This window comes from Diadema antillarum, unplaced genomic scaffold (genome assembly GCF_040938485.1).
Source record: "Diadema antillarum isolate AM-2024a unplaced genomic scaffold, OU_Dant_1.0 seq00000728_RagTag, whole genome shotgun sequence".
NCBI classification, from domain to species: domain Eukaryota; kingdom Metazoa; phylum Echinodermata; class Echinoidea; order Diadematoida; family Diadematidae; genus Diadema; species Diadema antillarum.
In genome coordinates, this window is record NW_027271630.1 from 316,524 (window position 1) to 326,043 (window position 9,520).

Genomic DNA, 9,520 nt, shown 5'->3' on the forward strand with positions numbered 1-9,520 from the left:
ACTCATGAATGAATACAAAATTTGTGATGTCACACATGAAAATTCTGATTTTTACATTCAAACACCAGTATGATGTAACAATGTTTCATCAGCCATTCTGACATATGAAATCATATCTACGACTCATATGCTTTCATATTATGTAACAAAAAATGGGGGTCACCCCACATCCTAAGGAGCTATACATTGTGTAGCCGATTGAAAGTAGGCTTCATTTAAGCATATTTTGACAGCTTGTGGCCATAGACGCATGCGCGGATTTTAGTGTTTGACATGCGTGTACGGTCTTGTTGTTCCATGACAATTATTGCAAATTTATGGAAATATAACATTATGAACTCCGGAATCCAAAACAGTTGAAAAAACGACATTTTTAGCTTCTGTGCTGTGCGCGTGGACGCGTACACGCAGATTTTTTTTTTTGAAATGCTCAAAATGGTCTGAAACTCACTCAAAACATATCAAAAGTGGATTTTGAGCATTTTGAAATTTTGATGCCCGCATGTGTGCACGTCATGACGTGCACACCAAGTCACATGGCATCATCTGATAGATAATGACATGACGATTATGTGTACCATGCCAAGTTTCATTGATTTGTGATGCTTAGTATCGAAGAAATCGTTGATAACAGTTTTTTATGGTCAAAATACAAATTGGCATCTAGATGACATCACGATTGACTGATCAAGTTCAAAATAGGGGACTTTGTAAAAGTATGTGAGACAGAACTACTGTGAAAATTTCATTGGGACTGGATACAACATGTAGGTGGTTTCTGAGAAAAACAAGTTCGAAATTTATACAGTAATAAATAAAAATAAAAATGAATAGATAAAGACCTGATACGAATACAATAGGTGATATGCATAGGTGATATGCATGTTCTGCATATCACCTAATTAGATTAACCTCTGGGCGAGCACTCCACTGTCTACCATGTGTATGGAAGCACTCTGAATAAATACTGTAGCCGACAATTTGAGTTGTTGAGAAGCAACATAAATTCAGACACCTCTAAAAGTGCCTATTTCACCTACCAGCTATCTGGCTGTAGGCTGGCATTTATAGTGTTATACCAATAGACTGCATCATACATTTACATGTTCCTCACTGTAAACTTGAACATATCCAGACTGTTCCCATGATCTTAAGATGTTTTTCTTCATTCATCCTCTTTCCGCAATACAACAGGTGTCAAACAGAGTGTCCTGAAGGGTGATGGATCAGCTAGCACATGGACATAAGTTCCAAATCACTTATTTCACGCAGTCGAATTTATACACAGCCCTGTCACTGTACACAAGTGTTGCCATCTTTATAGGCAAATTGCACGTGCTTCACACAGTGTTTGGTCAGGCTAGCAGTCAAAGTGTAGCGATTTCCTGGCATATCGATTCAACAAAGGTCATCAATTTGGGTAGTAAAGGAATATTTGAAGAGCCAAATTTTACCTGGTGATTTATTTTTGATTATCGCTACATCTATTATGTATTCAGATTATAATAATTCCATTTCTTAGCATTTTTCATGCCAAAATATCACCACTAAATGCAAACCTTTGCATTTACCACTGTGAGAATGTGATAATACAGTAGATCTTTGATCGATTGACTTTGATGAAACTAAATTGCATTGTCTATTAAAATAATTGTTGTCATAGATACATTGTACGGTGAAAGTATGGAGGCAGGAGAAGTCGGCAGCATACTGGCAGCCACGATGGCTGAAAGGGGAGATGAGGGTGAAGATGAAGAGGATGAAGACTGGATGCACCCTGTGTCTTTTCCTCCTGGCTTGTCAATGCCAACAAGGTCTGATGCTTTGATGGCACAAATGCCATTGCAAGGTGAGATTACACTGTCAGTGATTCTAGCGTGAAAAGAAAGGGGAATAGTGTGAATTTGGGGTCCGTACAACTTTTTATACTCCTACCCACACATAGTGTGTACGGTATAGGGGTATATAGGAATCGCTTGGATGGCGGATGGCCGGGTGGTCTGAACTTTTTGTCCTCAACATTTGAAGATCGCTCAAAACTTAGAACTGCCTGAACTTATATTGCAAAGAGTATACCACATTTTGTCGTGTGTTCAGTACTTTTAGGAAAAGCAGAAAAATAAGCTGCTTCCCCAAGTACAGTTGTACATAGGTTAAAAGGTCACAAGGGCATCTTTGAGCCAGCATTACACTCCTACCATGAAGAGACTTCTGACCTCATACTTTCTCCAGCAGAAAGGACCATTGTTTTTTAATGCCTCCGCCGCGAAGTGGTGCCGGAGGCATTATGTTTTCGGGTTGTCCGTCCGTCCGTCCGTCCTTCCGTCCGTAATGAATTTGTGGACAGCGTAACTAAAAAACCTTTCGAGGTATCCTAATGAAACTTGGCATGTATGTGTATTAGGGGGTGAAGTTGTGCCTATCAACTTTTGGGTGCACATGCTCAAGGTCAAAGGTCAAAAGGTCAAGGTCAAATACATAAAATTTCACTATTTCCACCATATCTGTGCAATGCCTGAAGATATTTTCTTGAAATTTAGTGTATGCATGTATTGCCCAATTAAGATTCTTTAGTGAAAGAGTGGGGTCATGAGGTCAAAGGTCAAAAGGTCAAGTAAAAATATCAAAACTTTTTTCTCTGTATCTTGGAAATTGTTCAAGGTATCTTCATGGAACATAGTATATATTATACATGTACTGACTGGCAGTGAATATCTAGAGAATATAGGGTTCATTGGTCAAAGGTCAGGGGTCAAAGGTCAAGGGCAACACTTCAAAATTTTACTATTTCCCTCATATTTATGCAATGCCAGCAGGATTATCTTTTTTTTTTACACTTGGTGTATTCGTGTATAACCTTATAGAGATTCTCTGGAAGCTTTCTTTTTTCTTCTCTTTTTTTTTTTTTGCCTCAAAGGTCAAAAGGTTAAAGATCAAGGGAAAGTGCTAAACTAACTTTTTCCTCCATATCTCAGAAGTGGCTCAAGTTATCTTGAAACTTACTACATATTTATGCATGTTGTGCCTGACAGTGATTATCCTATGAATTTTAGGGTCAAAGGCCAGATGAAAATGGTAACAATGAACTTTTCATTATAGAAATTGCACTTTTCCTCCATACCTTCAAAATTATCCATTGCATAAACTTATGAATGGGTCAAAGTCAAGGTAAAGTCCTTAAATCCCCAAGTACATGCTCTCCTATTCATCCAATTAAACCTAGGTCAAGGAAGGTGAAAATTCAACACATTTGTGAAAAACTTGTCATTTTAATATTTTGCCAATTTTGTGAAAATGTAATCACACATTGTCTACATGTACTATAGACCTATTAGGAGAATCGTGCATTATGGCGGAGGCATACCAGTCGCCTTAGCGACATTTCTAGTTATTGCGTGCAAGGGATACCAGGGAAAAGTCCATTAATTTGATACCACACTCATAGGGATAGTCTGTTTACATTTAAGCATATATTCAAGTTTATACGTATGTAGATGTAGCGTGAGAACTCAAAACTTGATTTTACGTATTTATAGGTCGGAAAATGCTTTGTTTCATGCATTACATGTTTTTTTTCTCTGGACTTTTTGGTAATTAATCTCCAATAATTTACAGTAACTATAAGAGAAAATCATCAGTTGTGTTATCCCATGTTGTTACCGGTATTGATGTCTACGCATGCCAGCAGGTGCTAGCCTGTGAATCTTGCCAAAATAGCTACTGTGGAATTTTAATCATGTCACTAATTCTAAAACTTGGTCAGGCATTAGTAAAATAATCCGCTCTTCATAATTTTTGAACAGTGCAAAACGCACTCCACTTCGCCTTGTGTGTTCTGACTGTGTATTGTGTTAAACTGTGTCTTACTTTACACCTTGTGTACTTTGCATTATTTGTACAGTGCACCCCCGTTGTAACGAAATGCTCGGGACTGGCAGTTTTCTTTCGTTATAACCGAACAAATACAATATATAACGAAAACAAGGGAAATACGCATTGTATGTTCTGCGTGTTGAATACTCATCATATACTAGAAAGCTGTGTCAAATGGGATGGTACCTTTTAAATTTCGTTTAGGTTTTACATTTAAAAGAGAGCATAAAGTTGTTTGTACTGTCACACATGTAGTAGAAAATGATGGTTTAGGATTCGGTTACAGTTTGCTACTCTAAAGATTTTTTTCTTACTGAAGTTTGTTACTCCAAAGGCTCCTTATTTCGAAGTATCGCCATTCCCGAGATCCCGAAGGTTTGTTCATCTGAAGTTTTGCTCTTCCAAAGATAGGTTATTCCGAAAGTTCATGATTTAGATAGAAATATATTGTTCGTTTTCCGAAGGTTCATTGGTCGGAAAATGAAATGAGGTTCATCATTCCAAGGGTTTGTAAATCAGAAAAAATAAGAAAGGTTCACTATTCCGAAGGTTCGTTGTTCCGAAGGTTTTCTTAATCTGAAAATGAAAAAAAGTTTTGTTATTCTTAAGTGGGGTTTGTTAATAAAAAAAAAAAAAAGGAGAGAAAAGTTTGTTATTTCGGAGGTTCGGTTTTCTTAAGGCGATTGTAAGGGTTGTAATCCCAAAGTCTTGTTAGTGGATTCACCTTTTTATGCCTCCGCCACGAAGTGTTGCCGGAGGCATTATGTTTTTGTCGAGTCCACCGGAGGTGTGGGGAGACTAAGGGATCGCCTGCGGCGTCTGTCCGTCTTGTAGTCCGTCCGTCCGTCCGTCCGTCCGTCGTCGGTCTGTCCGTCCGTCGTCCGTCTGTCCGTCCGTCCGTCGTCTGTCCGTAACACTACAAAAAACTTGAATAAATCTCTACTGAGGATTTCAATTTCAATCAAACTTGGAGGGAAGAGTGGTTATACAAATTTTACCAAACATGAAGGGTACCTCAAGGTCAAAGGTCACAGGCAGAGGTCAATGAACTTTAGGGTCCAATGTTCAGTTTTTAGGGCGCGTTTCGATTATGGGCCATAACTTTTGATCCGTAAGTGTTTGTGACCAAACTTGGATGGTAGATGTACCTTGGGGAGTTGATGGCCACCACAAGGTCAAAGGTCACAGGCAGGGGTCAATGAACTTTTAGGGCCCAATGTTAAAGGACAAGTTCACCTTCATAGACATGTGGGTTGAGTGAATGCAGCAATATTAGTAGAGCACATCATTGAGAGTTTGAGGAAAATCGGACAATCCGTTCCAAAGTTATGAATTTTTAAAGTTTCTGCTCACTCAAGGCTGGATGAGAAGACTACTATAGCTTGTGATGTCACATGAGTACAACGATATAAAGAAAGAATAAAGAAAATTCAACATATTTTCACTTTTCTTGCATAACAAAAGAACACTTGACTTCTCTCTTTCAGGAGGCAGGGGGAATAATATCACCCTTAACATATGTCAGTAACAAGTCGAAGAAATGTGCACTTTATTCAAAAAGTAAAGTTTTGTGAAATTCTCTTTTTATTTTCTTTATATGGTTGTACGCATATGACATCATACACTGTAGTAGTCTTCTCATCCAGCAGTGACTACGCAGATACTTTAAAAATTCATAACTTTTGAACGGACTGTCTGATTTTCCCCAAACTTTCACTGATGTGTTCTACTAATATTGCTGTATTTACTCAATCCACTTATGTATATAAAGGTGGACTTGTCCTTTAAGTTTTTATGGCGCATTTTGATTATGGCTCATAACTTTTGATCCCTTTGTCCGTTTGTGACCAAACTTGGATGGTAGATGTCCCTTGGGGAGGTGAAGGTCATCACAAGATCAAAGGTCATAGACAGGGGTCAATGAACTTTTAGGGCCCAATGTTAAGTTTTTAGGGCGCGTTTCGATTGTGGCTTAGAACTTTTGATCCCTATAGCCGTGGGAAACTTGGACGGTAGATGCCCCTTGGGGAATTAAAGGTCATCACAAGGTCAAAGGTCACAGAAAGGGGTCAACAAATTTGTAGGGCCCAATGTTAAGTTTTTATGGCGCGTTTCGATTATGGCTCATTACTTTTGATCCCTTTGTCCGTTTGTGACCAAACGTGGATGGTAAATGTCCTTTGGGGAGTTGAAGGTTGCCACAAGGTCAAAGGTCATAGGCAGGTCAATGAACTTCTGAGAGTTAGAAAAATATTAATTTCTTGTATGTGAATGGGCGAGACACAATTTGTCACTTGCCTTGTTGGGTTGTCCGTCCTTCCGTCCGTCCGTCTGTAATCAATTTTGTGGACAGCATAACTAAACAACTGTGAGGTATCCCAATGAAACTTGGCAGGTGTATGTATGAGGGGGGAAGTTGTGCCTATGAACTTTTAGGCACAGATGGTCAAGGTCAAAGGTCAAATGCTCAAAATTCACTATTTCCCCCATATCTATGCAATGCCTAAAGGTATTTTAATGAAACTTAGTATATACGTGTATTACCCAATAAAGATTCTCTAGTGAGCATTTTGAGTCATGAGGTCAAAGTTCAAAGGTCAAAGGTCAAGTGAAAATGTTAAAATTTCACTTTTTTCTCCATATCTCAGAAATGGTTCAAGGTATCTTCATGGAACGTAGTATATATGCATGTACCGACTGGCAGTGATTATTTAGGAAACTTTGGGGTCATGAGGTCATGGATCAGGGGTCAAAGGTCAAGGTCAGCTCGTTACATTTCACTTTTTACATCATATGCAATGCCTGCAGGATTTTTCTTGAAACTTAGTGAATACATTTACAGTACTCTCCGTGTAATCGGGTATCGCTTAAACGGGTACGCCGTTTAATTGGGCAGTATTGTCAAAATTAGTTCCAATGCACCAATTACCTGATAATCGGGTTGCCTCTCCGCTTAAATGGGTAAATAATTTTCTTCTTTAGAATCGAATTTCTACCCACATTTTATCTCAGATATAAACACTTTAAAAACATGAATGTCAAACTTTCCATGGCTAATCACATTCTTTGCCTAATTTGCAAAAAAAGACCAATCATTTGGGGAGTGATTAGCATCAAAACACATGTACCAGTACCGACTTGCCACACGTGAACGAACACTACACATGTAGCTGGTACTCACACTTGCATAGACAGACAGGACTTGAACACACTTATGGTCCTTCCTTGCTCCGCAACAACATTCACAATACAGTGGAAACTCGATATAACGAGATGGTCGGGACCGAGTCATTTTCCTCGTTATAGCCGATATCTCGTTATATCAGTAGGCATAAAAGAAAGCATAACATAAAGACATTAATTTGCACATATGGGACTACCCATCATCTTTCAATCAATACTGATAACTTGATAATGTGTGTGAGGGAATTACTCACCTTTATGGGTAAGAAGATGTTTTTCGCCAATGAAATCCAACATCAAGAATGCGTTTCTTATTAATTGTAGATGTTTGAATTTATAAATTTATATAGCTTGCGATTGTGTCAAGATCGTCTGTGGATTGGTATGTGGTTAGTGTGTGGTGTGTGTGGAATATGGTCTGCACAGTGCTGTGTGTGTATGTGACACATTCTGTATGTACATTATGACTGCGTGTGTGTGAAGATGGGGAATTCCCTAAGTAGAAAGCCAATCACAGCATCAGATTGCCTCACACCTGCTAAACGTCATGATGATGTCATGTATACATATGGGCGTCCCACCACATTTTCTGCATGTATCAGTGTGCGCGCACACAATACACGTACATCATGCGGTGCTAGCTGGAGTGCACTGAAGAAAATATGTGTGTACAAGGCAGTTTTTGGCGCATCGAGCTTTACAATCTCGGAAGGTGATAGCACATGCGAAGTAAAGCTTTACCCGAAGACATTTTGCTTTACCTCGCTATAACAGGTTTGATTGGCTATGTTTTTCTTTGTTTGGAAGTCACAGAATTTATCTCGTTATAGCAGTTATTTCGTTATAGCCGATCTCGCTATTAGAGTAGCATTTTACATAGACTTGTGTGGAAGGAAATTTGGGACCGGGAAAATTTCCTCGTAATAACCGATATCTCGTTATAGCAGTGTTCGTTATACCTGGTACCGAGTTTCCCCTGTACAAGAAATTTGCAACGAAAATCAGGCCGTGCACCATTTCCATAATTTTGCTTTTCCCAAGTCACTTCTCAAAAAGTAACCCGACATTCTAAGTGACAATAGTGCACGTAAAGAGACGTGTTCATTTCAGAAAACGCCTGCATGTTAGTGAGGAGTCTATAGTCAAACGACAAAGTTTTCTGAAGACATATTAGTCCATAAAAAAGAGTGTAAATTATTGCTCTTGACTGAGCAAGTGTAAGGTATGTATAATGTGCCATGCAAGCATGCGTGTTGAGCGTACAGTGTAGGTGTTTGGTGCAATATGCAATGCATGTATACACATTGTATGTGTCAAATGTGAATCAGACGTGTTCTTCTGTTAATCGGGTACTCCGCTTAATTGGGTAGGAAACGTTCTGCTCGAGCCTACCTGATTAAATGCAGAGAGTACTGTATTACCTAATAGAGATTCTCTGAGAAGTTTTTGGCCAAAAAGGTCAAAGGTCAAAAGGTGAAAAGTCAATTGAAAGTGCTTAATTTCACTTCATCCTCTCTGTCTTGGAAGTGGCTCAAGGTATCATCATGGAACCAATATTTATGCATGTTCTGCCTGACAGTGATTCTCTTGGGAATTCTAAGGTCATAGTGTCAAAGGTCAGGTTAAAATGCTAACAATTTACTATTTAATACAGATATTACACTTTTTCTCTATCGATCAGATACCTTGAAAATTACTCAATGCATAGATTTATAAAAGGGTCATAAGTCCTCAAATCCCCAAATATATGCTCTCTTAGAAAATGTGGCCAGTCATCCAAAATAAACCTATTTCAAGGTAAGTTAACACTTATAACTTGTCATTTTAGTATTTTGCCAGTTAGATGAAACTGTTATCACACATTGTCACGGCGTACTATGGACCTATTAGGAGAATCATACATTATGGCGGAGGCATACCACATTTCTAGTTCACTTTTGGATTAATGAAACTTTTTTTATGCCTCCGCAACGAAGTGGCCGGAGGCATTATGTTTTCGGGTCGTCCGTCCGTCCGTCCGTCCGTCCCGTTTTGTTTTTGTCGATATCTCAAGAACCGTGTGGTGGTTTTACATCAAACTTGGTATGAGGGTATATCCTTGGGGGATAATACTTTGTGTGGATTTTAGGGTCACAGGGTCAAAGGTCAAAGGTCACAGGTTATTTTGTGAAAAAAAAATTGAAATTTCATGTTTTTCTCCATATCTCGCAAATGGTTCAAGGTATCTTCATGGAACTTAGTATATATGCTTGTACCGATGGGCAGTGATTATCTAGGGAAGTTGGGGGTCATGGGTCAAAGGTCAGGGGGTCAAAGGTTGAGGTCAACTCCTCAAAATATCACTACTTTCCTTAAAATGCAATATGCCTGAAGGTTTTTTTTTTTTTAATTTGATGTATGGCATGTATTACCCAATATATATTTTTGGGGAAGTTTCTTGCCTAAAGGTCAAAGGTCAAAAGGT